At 40.3% G+C, this 19673-nt stretch overlaps 1 long non-coding RNA gene across 1 annotated transcript; it reads left to right on the plus strand.

Annotated features, from left to right (window-relative positions):
• Positions 1-4927: 4927 nt before the first annotated feature.
• Positions 4928-17921, plus strand: LOC133249298 (uncharacterized). The gene is made up of 4 exons (XR_009736899.1): positions 4928-8367; positions 12220-12319; positions 13131-13224; positions 15545-17921. It is a non-coding gene; the product is annotated as an uncharacterized LOC133249298 (long non-coding RNA).
• Positions 17922-19673: the final 1752 nt, after the last annotated feature.

Below are 19673 nucleotides of genomic sequence, written 5' to 3' on the forward strand. Positions count from 1 at the left end.
GTAAATAACTACAAAAACAATGGAAAACCAGTAATGGCAATATCTACATATCTATTAATAGTTACTGAAATGTCAATGAACTAAATGATCAAAAGGCATTATCTGACAGGATAAAAAACCAGGACCTTCAATAAGCTGGCTATAAGAAAATCACTTCGGGGCTAAAGACATACACAGATAGAGCAGATAGAAAAAGATATTTCAAACAGAAATGATAAAATAGTGGGGTTAACTATACTCATAAAAACAAAATATATTTTAAAACAAAGACTATAACAAAAGATGAAGGGCATTATATAATGATAAAGTGACAAATGCAAGAAGAAAATATTACACTCATTAACCTATGTGCCTCCAATATAGGAGCACCAATGATGGGCTCGATAAAGGACAGAAATGGTATGGACCTAACAAACAGAAGATAATAAGAAGAGGTGGTAAGAATACACAGGAGAACTGTACAAAAAAGATCTTCACGACCCAGATAATCACCATGGTGTGATCACTGACCTAGAGCCAGACATCCTGGAATGTGAAGTCAAGTGGGCCTTAGAAAGCATCACTACGAACAAAGCTAGTGGAGGTGATGGAATTCCAGTTGAGCTATTTGAAATCCTGAAAGATGATGCTGTGAAAGTGCTGCACTCAATATGCCAGCATATTTGGAAAACTCAGCATTGGCCACAGGACTAGAAAAGGTCAGTTTTCATTCCAATCCCAAAGAAAGGCAATGCCAAAGAATGCCAAACTACTGCACATTTGCACTCATCTCACATGCTAGTAAAGTAATGCTCAAAATTCTCCAAGCCAGGTTTCAACAGTATGTGAACCGTGAACTTCCAGATGTTCAAGCTGGTCTTAGAAAAGGCAGAGGAACCAGAGATCAAATTGCCAACATCCGCTGGATCATGGAAAAAGCAAGAGAGTTCCAGAAAAACATCTATTTCTGCTTTATTGACTATGCCAAAGCCTTTGACTGTGTGGATCACAACAAACCGTGGAACATTCTGAAAGAGATGGGAATACCAGACCACCTGACCTGCCTCTTGAGAAATTTGTATGCAGGTCAGGAAGCAACAGTTAGAACTGGACATGGAACAACAGACTGGTTCCAAATAGGAAAAGGAGCACGTCAAGGCTGTATATTGTCACCCTGCTTATTTAACTTCTATGCAGAGTACATCATGAGAAATGCTGGGCTGGAAGAAGCACAAGCTGGAATCAAGATTGCCAAGAGAAATATCAATAACCTCAGATATGCAGATGACACCACCCTTATGGCAGAAAGTGAAGAGGAACTAAAAAGCCTCTTGATGAAAGTGAAAGAGGAGAGTGAAAAAGTTGGCTTAAAGCTCAACATTCAGAAAATGAAGATCATGGCATCTGATCCCATCACTTCATGGGAAATATATGGGGAAAGAGTGGAAACAGTATCAGACTTTAATTTTTTGGTCTTCAAAATCACTGCAGATGGTGATTGCAGCCATGAAATTAAAAGACGCTTACTCCTTGGAAGAAAAGCTTTGACCAACCTAGATAGCATATTGAAAAGCAGAGACATTACTTTGCCAACAAAGGTCCGTCTAGCCAAAAAGGCTATGGTTTTTCCTGTGGTCATGTATGGATGTGAGAGTTGGACTGTGAAGAAAGCTGAGCATTGAAGAATTGATGCTTTTGAACTGTGGTGTTGGAGAAGACTCTTGAGAGACCCTTGGACTGCAAGGAGATCCAACCATTCTGTCCTAAAGGAGATCAGTCCTAGGTGTTCATTGGAAGGAATGATGCTAAAGCTGAAACTCCATTACTTTGGCCACCTCATGCGAAGAGTTGACTCATTGCAAAAGTCTCTGATGCTAGGAGGGATTGGGGGCAGGAGGAGAAGGGGACGACAGAGGATGAGATGGCTGGATGGCATCACTGACTCGATGGACGTGAGTCTGAGTGAACTCCGGGAGTTGGTGATGGACAGGGAGGCCTGGCGTGCTGTGATTCATGGGGTTGCAAAGAGTCAGACATGACTCAGAGAGTGAACTGAACTGAAATATAAGACAAATACCAACAGACATAAAGAGAGAAACTGACAGTAATATTATAAAATAATAGTAGGGAACTTTAACACCCCACTGACATAGTAAAATCTAAACTAATGTGTCTTTTTTTTATCAATTATTAATTACTACTGCTATTATTATTCTCTCTCTTCCTCTTCTTTTACAATCCAGTGATATGCTGGAAAACTATTTTTAAAAAGCTTAAAAAAATGAAAAAATTCCTGATTTTCATCATTGCCAATTTCCATATAAGTTCTTACACAGTGGGTGATTTCAAAGTACCAAAGACTTAATGCTTAGATTGTGAAATTCCTGATTATTTAATAATCTGTCCTCTCAAACTGGTAAAAAAGTATTTCAACTCTTAAATGTCTTAAGAGTTTATTTCCAGGGATGTCTGTATTGATCTCAAGATTTTGTTTACAAACATTGAAAGGACGAGTTGTAATTGTTAGATTCTGTGTAAGTGATCTTTTTCTCTTTTGAGTAAAAACCTACGGGTAAGTGTTTTCCACATCTTTTTCCCAACTCTTCTATTTGAATAATTTTACTTCTCAGTTTGCAAAAACAAACAAAAAAAAGAACAAAATTTTATATTACCTGACTCATCTGACATTTCTTAGAAAGTCTTATTAACATAGAGTTTTGGACTTAGAACTTATATTTTTAGAAACTGGACTATTGGTCTGTCTTTTAATATTTAGCTTTGTAATTTTGGTCAAATGACTAATCAACAATAATGAAATATATATCAAAGGACAGCTGTGAGGTATGTGAAAGGAGGTTATAAATTTGAATGGTTAAACATATGTTCTTACTGTCCCAAGAACCAATATAGTAGCTAATTTCATATCCACTTGTGCATGGGGCTAAGTGGTGGATGGATGTTATGGATTTTTAGGGTTATAGTATTTGAGTGAAGGAAGAGATCATTAAGTTTAAGACAGTTTGGAAAGAAGTTGAGACTATGAAAATAGTTTGGATGGATAGAAAATGGAGAGGGCACCCTAGGTAGAAGAAATACATAAATAAGGTATCAGAAGAGGGAAAAAGTTAGTAGTATTCAGGTGGAACAGTCACTCAGTGACTCACTCCCAGGTCACTATATGCCTGACACTGTAGTTGGTGCCAGAGCTTTAAGCAATGAAACAAAATTCCTGTATTCATAGACTCTGACATGAAGTAAAAGAAGGAACACTAGATTGGAAAGGATGGGTTGGGAAAAGAGCAAATTAACTTTTGTTGGGTGAATATGGAAGAATGTGAGTTTGTAATTATTAGATACATAAAATAAGTCACTGTAGACCTGTGAGTAACAATTAAAATGGTATTTTGCAGCAATCAATTTAGTGGAGACATGTAAAATAGATCAAGAGGTTGGAGACAGGGAGAGATAAGAGAATACTGAGATAACCTAGAGTCTGAACTGATATTGATAACACTTGCTCACTGATTGTACACGAGAAAGAAGGAACCAGAGGTCTAGAAAATGAGTTGGCAAATTTTCCAAAAAAGCCAGATAGTAAATATTTTAAACTTTGCAGGTCAGATGGTCTCTGTTGCAGCTACTCAGTTCTGCCCTTGTGGTGTGAGTTCAGTTCAGTTCAGTCGCTCAGTCGTGTCCGACTCTTTGTGACCCCACGAATCGCAGCACACCAGGCCTCCCTGTCCATCACCAACTCCCGGAGTTCACTCAGACTCATGTCCATCGAGTCAGTGATGCCATCCAGCCATCTCATCCTCTGTTGTCCCCTTCTCCTCCTGCCCCCAATCCCTCCCAGCATCAGAGTCTTTTCCAATGAGTCAACTCTTCACAACAGGTGGCCAAAGTATCAGAGTTTCAGCTTTAGCATCATTCCTTCCAAAGAAATTCCAGGGCTGATCTCCTTCAGAATGGACTGGTTGGATCTCCTTGCAGTCCAAGGGACTCTCAAGAGTCTTCTCCAACACCACAGTTCAAAAGCATCAATTTTTCAGTGCTCAGCTTTCTTCACAGTCCAACTCTCACATCCATACATGACCACTGGAAAAACCATAGCCTTTTTGGCTAGATGGACCTTTGTTGGCAAAGTAATGTCTCTGCTTTTCAATATGCTATCTAGGTTGGTCATAACTTTTCTTCCAAGGAGTAAGTGTCTTTTAATTTCATGGCTGCAATCACCATCTGCAGTGATTTTGGAGCCAAAAAAAATAAAGTCTGACACTGTTTCCACTCTTTCCCCATCTATTTCCCATGAACTGATGGGACCAGATGCCATGATCTTCGTTTTCTGAATGCTGAGTTTTAAGCCAACTTTTTCACTCTTCTCTTTTACCTTCATCAAGAGGCTTTTTAGTTCCTCTTCACTTTCTGCCATAAGGGTGGTGTCATCTGAGGTTATTGATATTTCTCCTGGCAATCTTAATTCCAGCTTGTGCTTCTTCCAGCCCAGCGTTTCTCATGATGTACTCTGCATAGAAGTTAAATAAGCAGGGTGACAATATACAGCCTTGACGTGCTCCTTTTCCTATTTGGAACCAGTCTGTTGTTCCATGTCCAGTTCTAATTGTTGCTTCCTGACCTGCATACAAATTTCTCAAGAGGCAGGTCAGGTAGTCTGGTATTCCCATCTCTCAGAATTTTCCACAGTTTGTCGTGATCCACACAGTCAAAGGCTTTGGCATAGTCAATAAAGCAGAAATAGATGTTTTTCTGGAACTCTCTTGCTTTTTCCATGATCCAGCGGATGTTGGCAATTTGGTCTCTGGTTCCTCTGCTTTTTCTAAAACCAGCTTGAACATCTGGAAGTTCATGGTTCATGTATTGCTGAAGCCTGGCTTGGAGAGTTTTGAGCATTACTTTACTAGCATGTGAGATGAGTGCAATTGTGTGGTAGTTTGAGCATTCTTTGGCATTGCCTTTCTTTGGGATTGGAATGAAAACTGACCTTTTCCAGTCCTGTGGCCACTGCTGAGTTTTCCAAATGTGCTGGCATATTGAGCGCAGCACTTTCACAGCATCATCTTCCAGGTTTTAAAATAGCTCAACTGGAATGCCATCACCTCCACTAGCTTTGTTCGTAGTGATGCTTTCTAAGGCCCACTTGACTTCACATTCCAGGATGTCTGGCTCTAGGTCAGTGATCACACCATGGTGATTATCTGGGTCGTGAAGATCTTTTTTGTGTATTCTTGCCACCTCTTTTGTGTATTCTTGCCACTTCTTCTTAATATCTTCTGCTTCTCTTATGTCCATACCATTTCTGTCCTTTATTGAGCCCATCTTTGCATGAAATATTCCCTTGGTATCTCTAATTTTCTTGAAGAGATCTCTAGTCTTTCCCATTCTGTTGTTTTCCTCTATTTCTTTGCATTGATCACTGAGGAAGGCTTTCTTATCTCTTCTTGTTATTCTTTGGAACTCTGCATTCAGATGCTTATATCTTTCCTTTTCTCCTTTGCTTTTGCTTCTCTTCTTTTCACAGGTATTTGTAAGGCTTCCCCAGACAGCCATTTTGCTTTTTTGCATTTCTTTTCTATGGGGATAGTCTTGATCCCTGTCTCCTATACAGTGTCACAAACCTCATTCCATAGTTCATCAGGCACTCTATCAGATCTAGGCCCTTAAATCTATTTCTCACTTCCACTGTACAATCATAAGGGATTTGATTTAGGTCATACATGAATGGTCTAGTGATTTTCCCTGCTTTCTTCAATTTAAATCTGAATTTGGCGATAAGGAGTTCATGATCTGGGCCACAGTCAGCTCCCGGTCTTGTTTTTGCTGACTGCCTAGAGCTTCTCCATCTTTGGCTGCAAAGAATATAATCAATCTGATTTTGGTGTTGACCATCTGGTGATGTCCCTGTGTAGAGTCTTCTCTTGTGTTGTTGGAAGAGGGTGTTTGCTACGACCAGTGTGTTGTGTTGGCAAAACTCTATTAGTCTTTGCCCTACTTCATTCTGTATTCCAAGGCCAAATTTGCCTGTTACTCCAGGTGTTTCTTGACTTCCTACTTTTGCATACCAGTCCCCTATAATGAAAAGGACATCTTTTTTGGGTGTTAGTCCTAAAAGGTCTTGTAGGTCTTCATAGAACTGTTCAACTTCAGCTTCTTCAGTTTACTGGTTGGGGCATAGACTTGGATTGCTGTAATATTGAATGGTTTGCCTTGGAAACCAACAGAGATCATTCTGTTGTTTTTGAGACTGCATCCAAGTACTGCATTTCGGACTCTTTTGTTGACCATAATGGCTACTCCATTTCTTCTGAGGGATTCCTGCCCGCAGTAGTAGATATAATGGTCATGTGAGTTAAATTCACTGATTCCAGTCCATTTTAGTTCGCTGATTCCTAGAATGTCGACATTCACTCTAGCCATCTCTTGTTTGACCACTTCCAATTTGCCTTGATTCATGGACCTGACACTCCAGGTTTCTATGCAATATCACTCTTTACAGCATCGGACCTTGCTTTTATCTCCAGTCACATCCACAACTGGGTATTGTTTTTGCATTCGCTCCATCCCTTCATTCTTTCTGGAGTTATTTCTCCACTGATCTCCAGTAGCATGTTGGGCACCTACTCAGTATCCTATCATTTTGCCTTTCATACTGTTCATGGGGTTCTCAAGGCAAGAATACTGAAGTGGTTTGCCATTCCCTGTGGTGTTAAAGCAGCCATAAATGGTACAAAAATAAACAAGCATGACTGTGTTCTAGTATAACCACCAGTGGTGCATTTGTTCACTGGCTATCGTTAATCACCCCCTGGTTTAGAGTATAGAGAAAATGACAATGGTCATTGCCTGGAAGAGAGGACTGTAACTTAGATTTTGGATATGCCAGCTTTAGATGATGAAGAGGAAATCTAGGTGGCAATATGGGCATTTAGGATTGGATTTTGGATGAGAGACCAAGCTGGACTCAGATTTGAGTTATTCACTGTTAAAGTAAGAAAGGTAACACACATTTAGCTTCAAATCAGTAACACAGAAACCAGAAGCAATCTGATGCAAATAATAGGTTTAACAGGTGATGAAGGAGCTAAGGAGACAAGCCAGAGATTAGGAACAGCATGCAGCTAGGACTCTAAGCCATGGTTAGGATGGAGGTAGTATTTCTGGAGGGATGGGGTAAAGCATATTGTTACAATAATGGCCCCCAAGGAATAACATTCCCTTGTGTCCAGGCCCTTTGTAATATATTATTTCTGCTCTTTTCATCAAGAAGTAAAGTCTATTTTTTCTAGCCATCGAATAAGGGCTGGCCTTGTAACTTGTGTTGACTGATAGAACACGGGGGATGTGACACTGTGTGAATTCTGGAACCCATATGCCGTAAGAGGTCTCGCAGTTCCAGTCTTGCTCTCTCCAAACCTTCAGACCCCGCTCTGTGAAAAAGCCCAGTCTTGTCTGCTGAGAGGTGAGTTATCACATGAAGGAGAACCTTGCTAGCAGCCAAAATAAATTGCCAGACATGTGAGTGAAGCCTGCACCACCCAGCTCCAGTGAAGACATCCGAGATGACACCCAAGACACAGAGAGGGAGGGAAATAACCTGACTTCCCCCACGCTTTACCCTCCTGTCTTCCTCAGTGCCTCTGTGGCTGCTTCCAGTCTCCCTCCAGTGCCCCCATTTGGTCTAACCAAATGAAGCCAGCGGACAGGGGATACCCAGGAAACACAGTCTGCAAAATGAAATAGAACTGGGGAACCAAGACCAGGATCAGTATGTAGATGAATCAGAGGAAAAGCAGAGGCTGTAGCCTTGTTGCAGCCGTGGAGAAGGAAGAGGAACTGGCAAAGAAGCAGAGATGAACCAGCTAGGTAGGTTGGAGAGACAGTAATACAATGTTGGCCTTAATTAAAAAATGACAGGATTACAAGGGAGAAGGAGAGGTCTGATAAATGGTGTAAAATAATGCAGAGACTTCAAAGAGTGTGTGACTGGCTAAAGAGAATTTTTCTTGATGACGTGCAGTAATTAGTGAGCCATAAGCGGCCTATAAACAGTTAAATTTTATTTCCTGAATTGTGGTTTGAAAATTCTCAGAAGCTTGCAAAACAGTCACAGGGGATTCATCATTAAAAAATGGTATTGACATCTATTTTGGCTTCTAGGGGGCTTCCCTGGTGGCTCAGATGGTAACTCATCTGCCTGCAACGCGGGAGACCCGGGTTTGATCCCTGGGTCGGGAAGATCCCATGGAGAAGGAAATGGCAACCCACTCCAGAACTCTTGCCTGGAAAATTCCATGGATGGAGGAGCTTGGTAGGCTACAGTCCATGAGGTCGCAAAGAGTCGGACATGACTGAACGACTTCACTTTGGCTTCTGGTATGTTTAAAAAGTTACCTGTTTGGTAAGTTTATAAAAGATTTTTCTTTTTGGTCACACTGTACAGCACATGAAGGATCTTAGTTCTCCAACCAGGGATCAGACTTGTACCCCTTGAATTGGGAGCACAGAGTCTTAACCACTGGACCACCAGAGAAGTCCCTATAGAAGATTTTTGAATGTAACAATAGTGGTGGCTTAGTCGCTAAGTCATGTCCGACTCTTGCAACCCCATGGACTGTAGCCCGCCAGGCTCCTCTGTCCATGCAATTTCCAGGACAAGAATACTGGAGTGAGTTGCCATTTCCTTCTCCAGGCAATTTTCCCCACCTAGGAATCGAACCCATGTCTCCTGCTTTGCAGGTGGATTCTTTACTATTGAGCCACCAGGGAAGATTTAATGTATTATATCTCCCTTAGAAAAATAATACAGAGATGCATAAAAATTGTTAGTGACCTCTAATTTCTGTTTTAAACATACTTAAATGATGATGTGATTATTTTTTCTTTCAGAACTGAACCTTTGAGAGTTTGATAGAGTATATGGAGTGGCCAGGCATACCAATCATTGGATATAAGATAATTACACTTGTGATTTGGCCAAGTTTAGCCATTATGTTGATTTTGATTGTTATAAGGCTAAAATTAAAAAAAAAATTCTTTGTACCTTTTAAATTTAATTTATATCCATGATCAAACTTTCTGTAGACAAAAAAACAAAATGAATATGAAGTTAAATATGATTTAACTAAGAGTATAGAAATAATAGTAATTCTCTAATTTGCCTCAAGACATACTGTACAAAATTCTGATTTCACTAATTTCAACATTTTTTACATAGTACATCAAAATCTCTTTAGTACTTCTGAAGCCTTAGTAAAAAGAAAAAAGCAGAGTGACAAACATGTCTAACTTAGCTTTTTTATTTATTACAAAAATGATAATTCATATCTGTAATGTGACATTTGGAAAAAAGTGTTGCCTTAGATAATTTTATCTTGTTATTTAAAAACAAAATGTAAATTCTACAGGGCTTCCCTGATGGTTCTGCGATGAAGTATCCACCTGTAACGCCAAAGCCGCAGGAGATGCAAGTTGGATCCTTAGGTCAGGAAGATCCCCTGGAGAAAGTTGGGGCAGCCAGCTCCGATATTCCTGCCTGCAGAATCCCACAGACAGAGGAGCCTGGAGGGCTACAGTCCATGAGGCTGCAGAGTCACACACAACTGAAGTGACTTAGCATGCACGCACAAATGCTACATGATACCATTCATATAAAATTGTTAAAAAGTCAAATCTAAACTACAATGACAGAAATCACATCAATGGTTTCCTAGGAGCAGCGGTGGGGACAGATAACAGCAAAAGAGCATGAGTGAATTTCGGGGGATGATGGAAATATCTGTATCTTGATTGTGGAGTTAGTTACATTGTTAAATTCAATAAACTATACATTTACAAAGGGTGTATTATATTGAATATATATTTGATTACAAGATAGTAAATTTAAAAATATATAAACTTCATAAAAATAGCTCAGTTTATTTTTTTAAATGTTCAATTAGATAATTTCAAGTATCAGATCACAAAAGCAGATTTTTGTCTATGAGGGCTAGGACAGAGGTGAGGCAAATGAGACACCCAGGGCACAAAGTTGAAGGCGGTGTTCACCATCAGATTTCCAAAAGGGTCAGCCCTGCCCTTGTATGTCTCTAGATTATGCCTCCTTAAATCTCATGCCTTGAGTGCATCACCCTTTTTGAAGACATGATAGAAGATACATTTTTATTCCATCTTTTAATATGCATTTGGTACCAAAACCTAATGTTATAAAATATGTTACAATTAAATTTTATTGTCAAATAAATTAAACAACAACACAGCAGTGTGACTTGCTGTGTTTCTTGAATGTGAGGATTGCTATCTTTCACTTCTGGAAAACTCTCAGCCACAATCTCTTGAATATTGCACTCCCTGTCCCCCCACCTGCCACTTCTCCTTCTGAAACACTGAAAGGGTATGTGTTAGAAATTAACCTAATTTTCATGTCCTGTTGTCTTGAGTTCATATTATTCATCCCTCTGTCTCTTTGTCCTACATTCTGGATAAAATCTTGAGTTCTCTCTTTAGTTGTTTCTAACGTGTGTCTTATCCTGTCCTTTTGAGTTTCTAATTTCCAAGATCATTATTTTTATTTTTTTCTTCAAGTTCTATTTATTTATCAAATTTGCCTGTAATTTTGACACCCTCTTTGTGCGTGCATGCTAAGTTACTTGAGTCATGTCTGACACTTTGCAACCCTATGAATTTTAGCCTGCCAGGCTTCTCTGTCCATGGGATTCTCCAGACAAGAATACTGGAGTGGACTGCCCTCCTCCAGAGGATCCTCCCAACCCAGGAATCAAACCCATGTCTCTTACGTCTCCTGCCTTGGCAGGCGAGTTCTTTACCCTTACTGCCACCTGGGAAGCCCTTGACAGCCTCTAGTATCTCTTCAAAAATTTAAAGGGACATACCTTACATTTTAAACATTGATAATAAATATCACCAAGATGGATAGAATTCAGTTTTGCTCATTGATACGTCAACGAGCCCAGGCACCAAGGACAGTCTGACACAAAGTATGAGATTGATAAATATGTTTGTAAATTAATTATTTGCAATCTTTGCAAGTCAGATTCTGTTTTTTTGCTGTTTTTGTTGATGACAACAACCTTGGGTGTTTGCAATTTTTTCCCCCTTAACTGAGCTCATGTTTCTTGGAAATATTTTGGGAAAAACTTTGTGCCCTGGATCTAAGGTGCTTTCCTTTGGAAAGTTTCTATATTTGATCTTCCCAAATGCTTCCAAGGCACTAACAATCATGGGTCGCTTTAAAGTCTCTGCTTAGGCTTTTCATGTAGGTAGAGTGCATGAGCCCCAAACCTACTTGAAGACTAGCTATGATAAAGAATTCTCATGGAAGAACTTCTACTTTCTTCACATAAGACCAAGGCAAGACTTTTACTATTTTGCCTGAAGGTAGAAATGGAGGCTTAAGAAAATTAAGGTAATATAGCTGAAAAGAGGAAAGAGTTATGAGGAGTACGTAGATTTAAACGGCTTTGAAGCCCACGCTTTTTTTTCTAATACCGAACATCTTTATATGGCTTTAACTGTGTTGATATATGAACCTGACTTGACCCAACTCTCCAGTGGGTAAACAGAGTAGAGCTTGCAGGGAGCCAGTTAAGTCCAGCCACTAGAGTGGAGTCAGAAACAGCACCGAGTGGGAAGTCTTCTTAAAGTTTCTCGTTCTTGGTGGCTAACGCCTCTGTGAATTCACCACAAAGGGTCTGGAGGTAGCCTGGGGCTGTTATTGGTTAGCAGAGCAGGCAGTCAGATAGGAAGGTGGACATAGATCAAGGAGAACAGGACAACACAAACCTCTCTGTTCCTCTCTGACTGAAGCAACCACTATCTTCTGAGTATAATGCCTGCTGATTTACTCGATCTCCCAAATCTCATGCAAACATCTCCATGGTGGCACTAACGCAGGACTACACAGGGAAGAAGACTCTGGGAAATGTGGTTATCTAAACAGACACAGTTTACAACCACCAAAGGCAGGGAAAAGCTTGGCAACCTACATACTGATCACATCTTTCTCCATCTCTGAGCGGAGAATTGTGGTGCTTAGATTCTTCATGTGTGACCACCGTTGCCTTACCTTCTTATCACAAAACTTTTCACCCTGAAAGTGAGTGTGGGAAGTTGTATATACAATGCATCTAGTGTTAAACATATATTTATTTTTGGGGGGTGTTGGTTTACACAGTAGTTTTTGATCCATAATTCCTGTGATGTTTTTAGGATGCTGTTTAAAAATCTTTAGTCCCTGAAGCAATGGATTGCTATGAATTTTGGAGCAGAGATACAGTAATGAATGCTTGCCACTGACAGGCACCTTTGGGTAAGACTATATAAACATGTGGCCAACTGATTTATTGAGAGAGAAATATGACCTTAAAAGTTAATGTGATCCCCCACTCCTGTTAGGTGGGCCAAGGTCATTTGAAACCCTGCAAACTATCTGAAGAATAGGATCCTTAACCAGCCCACTCTTTGCTTTTGAAAAAGGCTCTCAGAAAGATGTGATTTTAATTCAAGGTCTGCAGAATTTCTTTCAAAGAATACATGTTAATGTGACTAGAGTCCACTTCAGTCAGAACAGACTCATTTTTTCATATGGGATTAAGAGGCCTCTGTGTCTCCTTTTCCTCCAGAGCATAAGAACAACATAGTCTGAGGTGTACCATCTACTAATTTTCGGCACTTCTGGGCAAGATTTACTATTTTCAATAGTAATGATAATAATTGCCATTATATTACTTAATAATAAAATTGCTTTTACAATTGTTTTATTGTTACTATTATCATTCCCCTAGCTCCTTTTCTTCCTGATGCTCTTAAGTGTTTTACTGTTTGCAAAGCTCTTCACATTTTCCCATTTCCTATTCACAATTAGGGGAACCTTTGACTATTTCTGCTTTACAGACAAGGAAATGGAAGCTCAGAGGCATTAAGAGATCTGCCTGGGTTTCACCATCAAAGTCAGAGCTGTGTTCAAGGGATTGTTCTGTTCTTTCATTTTTATCATTTTTTCCCAATTTTTAATAAAGCTGATTATTATTTCTGATGTTTGGTCACTTACAATGTGAGCTTCTTTCCAGTAGGAATTATGGAAATGCTACCAATTTACTTAACATTACCTGTTTAAACAGGGAACATGTGACAGTGACTTCCTGGACAAATTGATGAATTTGTGCCATTTGTTCATCCTCCCTCAGAAGCCTGGTTTCAGGATCAATCTTTGAGGTAAATTGCATATTCTCAGGAAACTGATTAAACACGGGAACATTTTGACTTCTTAAAATGTCCAGCCCACAGAGATGGGTAGGGGATATTTCCCTTTGCCTACATGAAGCAGAATAAAAAATGATTCGTCATGCACTGATAATTGCAGTACAAAAGAAATGTGACTATTTTTAAAGCACTATTTTCTCACTAAGACCCAAAGCTTCCCAACCTCTTATAAAAATCCATTCACCTGATATTAAAAGCTCCATTCCCTGCATCAAGCCTCAGTCTCTGACCTGAAACATAATGGCAAGTTCCCAGCAAATGATGCAGCCGCTGCCACAGTCGAAGCCTTTGTTGTTTGCATTTATCCTCACACGCAGACATCTCTGAAAAGAGAGGCAGGTGCTGTTTGATAAAAAACTGGTCCCCACAGTCAATGTGAACAGCAGTCAGAGCGCATTTACATTTTCTTATTTTCAGAAGGAAATGTTAGATGAGTTTGGAATCTTGCAATATCCTTCTGTAGTTTAATGCCCACCTCCCTCCATCATTGACCAATTTCAGTATTTTAAAGATGTGTTACTTATAAATTCACATAAGTAGTTCAGAGGCAGGCATCCCAGTAGATGACAAAACAATGACAAAGAGAAAAAGAATCATTGTATATTTTGACGAACGCCTTGGATTTAGAATTAAAGACTCTGCTTACATATTCCCATTTCTTATTATTGAGAAAGATTCTTTGGAGTTGCTCTTTGCAGACACAGCAAATTCACTGACAGGATTAAAAAAATTTTGGAGCTGGATTTTAGATGAAAGTGTCGCTGTCTGCATATCAATGCCAGCTACAAATCAGCACAAACAATTGTTCCGTCATTAGCAAAAGCCTGTGAACAGGAGCAGTCCTAATATTAAGCCTTCTGGCACTCTCATTGGATTTGTTTGACTTGATTGCATCCCGTTACATTTACAATCTGTTTTGTGTTATCGGCACATAGACTGACAGACTTTTAAATTCACATTTAGAAAATTTGAGAGCAGTTTTCCAAAAACAAACACTCCCCGAAAGAGTAATATATCAGCAGCATTGACTTACGCTGCCAATAAATAATATTTAGCCACTGGAAACAGATAGTCTGATCCAATTAAAGAGGAATCCTGCAAGATGAGAGACCTAGATTCTGCTAAGGGTTTACTTGGTTTTTCTTTGTGCCTGTGGAGTTAGTTTTCTATACTACAGTTCTTTTGAATAACTGGCCATTGTGTGTGCTCCTGCCTTTACTAGTATAAATAAAGTAGATAAGAATTTATATTTTCCAGGGTTTTGGTTCTCTGAGATGGAGGATGCTGTGGAAACTCAAAGACCTACTAAAATCATGAGTTCCAAGTGTTGTTATCATTTGGCCCAGACAGACGGGGAGATAGTTGCATGCAAAGGAAAAATAAGAATGAGTAGCAATGAGTATTTAATGAGTATTTCTCCTGCTCTGGCCAGGTGCTAAATGCTTTACACTTGCTCTTTCTTTTCATTCTCACAATAACACTATTAGTATAGTATTAGTGTGAAACACTCAAGGAAACTGTGGTTAGAAGTTTTCAGCAGATGGTTCAAGGTCACACAGCTTAATGCCACATGCAGGATTCAAACTAAGGCTCGTCTGTCTCTAAGCCTGTGCTCCACGATGCAAACGCAGAAAGCCACTGTCAAAGCCTTATTTTCTGAAGTGACTCTTTCATGATCTGTTCCCCAGCCCCCAGGTGCTCTCTCCTTTCACGTTCCCCATCCTCTCTCCATGCAGTGGGGAAACCCTCGGGGTGAATTTCTGGGATGAGGGCTTGCTGTTGATTCCCATGGCACACATGTATCTTTTAGCCAAGGGAAAAACCTAGTTAAACAACTTTGGATTCTTAACAAATAGAAGAGTTTTAACACTCTTGAGAGAGTCCTTCCATGTTGATGTGGGTTCCACAGAATAAAGAGGAGAATGTGTTTTCCTCTCTAATATTCTAATCTGTTATATCAAAATAACTGGAGAATTAGAAGAAAAATTAACTGTGTTGTTTGAGATTTCCTATTTGGCTCAGCATACAGAAATGAAGTAGCTGTAATATTTAGGCCTTGTTCTGGGTGGCAGGGATGAGATGAATTAGACATGACAACTGTCCTCAAGGAGGTTAAATTTAAGTGAGAGCAATAGATCTATGAACAACTGTTAGGTTGATACAAAACTAATTTCAGTTTTGCACTGTTGAAATTTGCTGTTTGTTATTGGAATACATTCTTAAATGTGACTATGCTATAATGCATATTTCTCACTTTATGATTTTTGCTAAGGACTGCAAGGAGATTCAACCAGTCCATTCTGAAGGAGATCAGCCCTGGGATTTCTTTGGAAGGAATGATGCTAAAGCTGAAACTCCAGTACTTTGGCCACCTCATGTGAAGAGTTGACTTATAGGAAAAGTCTCTGATGCTGGGAGGGATTGGGGGCAGGAGGAGAAGGGGACAACAGAGGATGAGATGGCTGGATGGCATCACTGACTCGATGGACGTGAGTCTGAGTGAACTCCGGGAGTTGGTGATGGACAGGGAGGCCTGGCGTGCTGCGATTCATGGGGTCGCAAAGAGTTGGACACGACTGAGCGACTGAACTGAACTGAACTGAATGACTTATTACTTGCTGTGTATTTTATACTTACTGTAGATTATGGAAATGATGTTAGACAAAAAGCAAATTCGAGTGATTCAATTCGTATTCAAGTTCAAAATAGGTTGTATAGGAGTGGAGAAAACTTGAACATCAACAATGCATTTGGCCCAGGAACTGCTAATGAAAGTACAGTGTAGTGGTGGTTCAAGAAATTCTGCAAGGGAGTCTTGGAGATGAGGAGTGTAGTGACCAGCAATCAGAAGGTGACAACGACTGATTGAGAGCAATCATCAAAGCTGATCCTCTTGTAACTCTATGAGAAGTTGCCAGAGAACTCAGCGTCGACCATTCAATGGTTGTTTGGCATTTGAAGCACGTTGGAAAGTGGAAAAAGCTCGATAAGTGGGTGCCTCATGAGCTGATGCAAATCAAAATAATTGTCATTTTGAAGTGTTGTCTTCTCTTATTCTCCACAACAATGAATCATTTCTCAATTGGATTGTGACACGTGATGAACAGTGGATTTTATACAACAGCTGGTGATGACCATCTCAGTGGTTGGACCAAGAAGAAGCTCCAAAGCACTTTCCAAAGCCAAACTTGCACCACAAAAAGGTCATGGTCACTGTTTGGTCATCTGCTGCCTGTCCGATCCACTGCAGACAGTGAAACCATTATATCTGAGAAGTACACTCAGCAAATCAATGAGATGCACTGAAAACGACAATGCCCGAAACTGGTATTGGTCAGCAGAATGGGTCCAGTTCTTCTCCATGACAGTGCCTGTCTGTACATCATACAATCAGTGCTTCAAAAGTGGAACAATTCGGGCTACAAAAATTTTGCCTCATCTGCCATATTCATCTGACTTCTCACCAACTGACTACCACTTCTTCAAGGAACTGGACAGCTTTCTGCAGGCAAAATACTTCCACAGCCAGCAGGAGGTAGAAGAGTTTCCAAGAGTTCACGGAATGCTGAAGCACAGATTTTATTTTTTTTTTTTTGCTACAGGAATAAACAAACTTATTTCTCATTTGCAAAAGTGTATTGATGGTAATGGTACCCATTCTGAGAAGGAAATGGCAACCCACTCCAGTGTTCTTGCCTGGAGAATCCCAGGGACGGGGGAGCCTGGTGGGCTGCTGTCTATGGGGTTGCACAGAGTTGGACACGACTGAAGTGACTTAGCAGCAGCAGCAGCATGATGATTTAAAATTCATGGTCCAAAACTGCAAATACATTTGCACCAAACTACTAACTACTTTAATGTGGTATTAACTGAGGTAGGGATAAAAATTATTACAGAGTTCATTATATTAAAATATAGCCAAAAGTCTTTTTATATTGAAAAGAAAATCATTTAAGCTAAAATATTTTTATAACTCTTACATAAGTCTCCCTTTATAGATGAAAATTTTAAAAAGTGAAATATACAAGGATCTAGAGTCAATGATTAATCATTTTGATAATTAACTGAGTTACTATGAACCAGTGACTTAACCTCTATAAACCTCAATTTTCATATAAGATATGGATAATAATTCCTACCCCAGAGTGCTGTTGTAAGGATGAAGTCAGAAGACATTCATCAAGGGTGTAAAGTAATGCCTGGCATCAACCAGCACACAGTAATTGTTTGCCTTGTTCTACCTCTTGCCGCAAGCCCTATTTTTCCTCTTTCTGCTTAAACAATAGGGGAGATGCATTTTAGTTAGTAATAATGGTTGTAAAACAGAATACATTTTGAGGTCGTGTCTGTAAGAGATAAGTGCATCCTGTTTTTTTCCTTGTGCTAAATATAAAGTGCTTAACATTGACTTTGATGACAAATAAGGGTTGTTGTAAATGCAGAGAGAGGCAGCCTCCATGGCTACCTATTTACGCATGGAATTAAGGGCACTGTATTTCTCTGAAGGACACGCAAGGGCTCTGCCTATTATTCCCGTGTTTTTTCTGCACTGAACATATAACTTAACATTATTAAGGAACTATTGTCGTTAAAGTACCTTCTCAGCATGGACTCTGAACTAGGCCTTTCCATCTACACCTACCTTTAGTTCTTCTGACAACTTTGTGAGCAGAAGATGCAGAAGTGGGGGAGCTATAAAGTTAGAAATCCTCTGATCCAGGATGACAAACTTTCTCTTTTTACAGAGATAAACCTCATGGTGCCCTGAAAGCTCTCCCCCCTTCTGCCCCCTCTCCCTTTATCATTCACAGGAGTGTTTCCTAATAAACATCTTACAAGTTTAAATCCTATCTTGATGTCTGCTTCTGGGTTGGCCTGCACTGATATAGTTGATACTAAAAATGTTCTGATAAATCGGGTGGTAAGATGGGTTTGGGGATTGGCTCACTTAATGCCCAGCAAGCAAGGAAGGCCCCATCCTGAAAGGAATGTAGGATGCGGACATTCCCTGGCACAGAAGGCAGCCCTATAGCTGGAGATTTCACCAGTGGGGATGTGCAGACACATCACAATGGAGAACACCCCTCTGGGTGTGATGAAACAGGGATTTGAGGATGTGGGAATGGGGCATGCAAGGACAGCAGAGTTAACTGGTTATAACTATCCTATGCTGATGCCCTGCAGTGGGATATGAGAAACTGAGGGCTGTTCACAAACAAATACTAAGAGTGAGTGTCGGAGAGGCTCTTTGGTACCTTATGATGATGAAGAGCCTCTTATCTCCTCCAGTAGAACAGTGAACAGCCAAGAGAAGACTCAGAACTTGATAGAGTCTGAAAGCTGAAGAGATATTTTGATGCTCGGCCAGAGCAGGTCTCTGTAGGCCCTGATTTGGAAAACCTGGGATCTTGAAACATGGGATGGAAACATCTGGAAAAATGACCCCCAGAGGATTTGGGCTCTGTAGACTGGCCTGAGTGTTCAAAGTTTACAGAGATAGTCTACTCTTCTATAATAAGAGTTGGCGATCCCTGAGTGTAGGTGATGAAATTTCAGGGACCTGCCACTTCAGTGAAGTTTATAGATACCCAGTGATGAGTGATATGGTGGAATATGCTCTCCTATATAAAAGTCAAATTGCTGCATTTTGCATCCCCATCACAAGCAGGGAGACACTGCTCCCAGTGGGGTTCTTCTCAGTTCTAGAGGCAGTGCTTTCTAAACTGGAAATGCTACTGTAGCCCATACACTGGTTACACAGAAGGCTGTCAGTTTTGAAGGGCACCAGAGAAGGAAAGGACTCTGCAACAGGACTAGTCTGCAGTGGGGGTCCAAGACCTCAGGCTGTGTGATCCATCGGAGTCGACAGAGGTGTGAGTGGTGGGAAAAGATGTTGTTTGGAGCTTCTAGCGATATCTAGTGGCAGATACTCAAGGCAGGTCTTTGGGAGTCTGGAGAAAGGCCATGCCATTTGCAGTGGAGAATCACATACTTCTTGAAAAACAGCTTCTGAAGTGGTATTGGGTTCAGGTAAAGATGGAACTTCTGCCCAGAGGACCCCAGTTGAGCTGCCCATTGTGAGCTAATTTCTGTTGGACTGGCCAAGTCATGAATGTGGATGGGCCCAGCAACAGTCTATTTTTAGATAGAAAGGTGTGTCCAGAAGTGGCACAGGCAATGACAGAGAACACAAGTAGCTGCATGGGTAGGTGGCCCAGAACCTCATGTCACTCAACACAAACCAGTGATTTCCCCTTGGTTTGTACCTGTGCCCGTGGGTGGGGAGAATACCATGCATTCATCTAAAGGAGACTGAAAATACATGTGCTTGGTTTATAGACAAATTGGCCAAGTATGTGAAAATGGAAAGTGACTGTATTATATTTAGTATAGCTACAATA

Source organism: Bos javanicus, chromosome 6, assembly GCF_032452875.1.
Source record: "Bos javanicus breed banteng chromosome 6, ARS-OSU_banteng_1.0, whole genome shotgun sequence".
In the NCBI taxonomy this organism is placed as follows: Eukaryota; Metazoa; Chordata; class Mammalia; order Artiodactyla; family Bovidae; genus Bos; species Bos javanicus.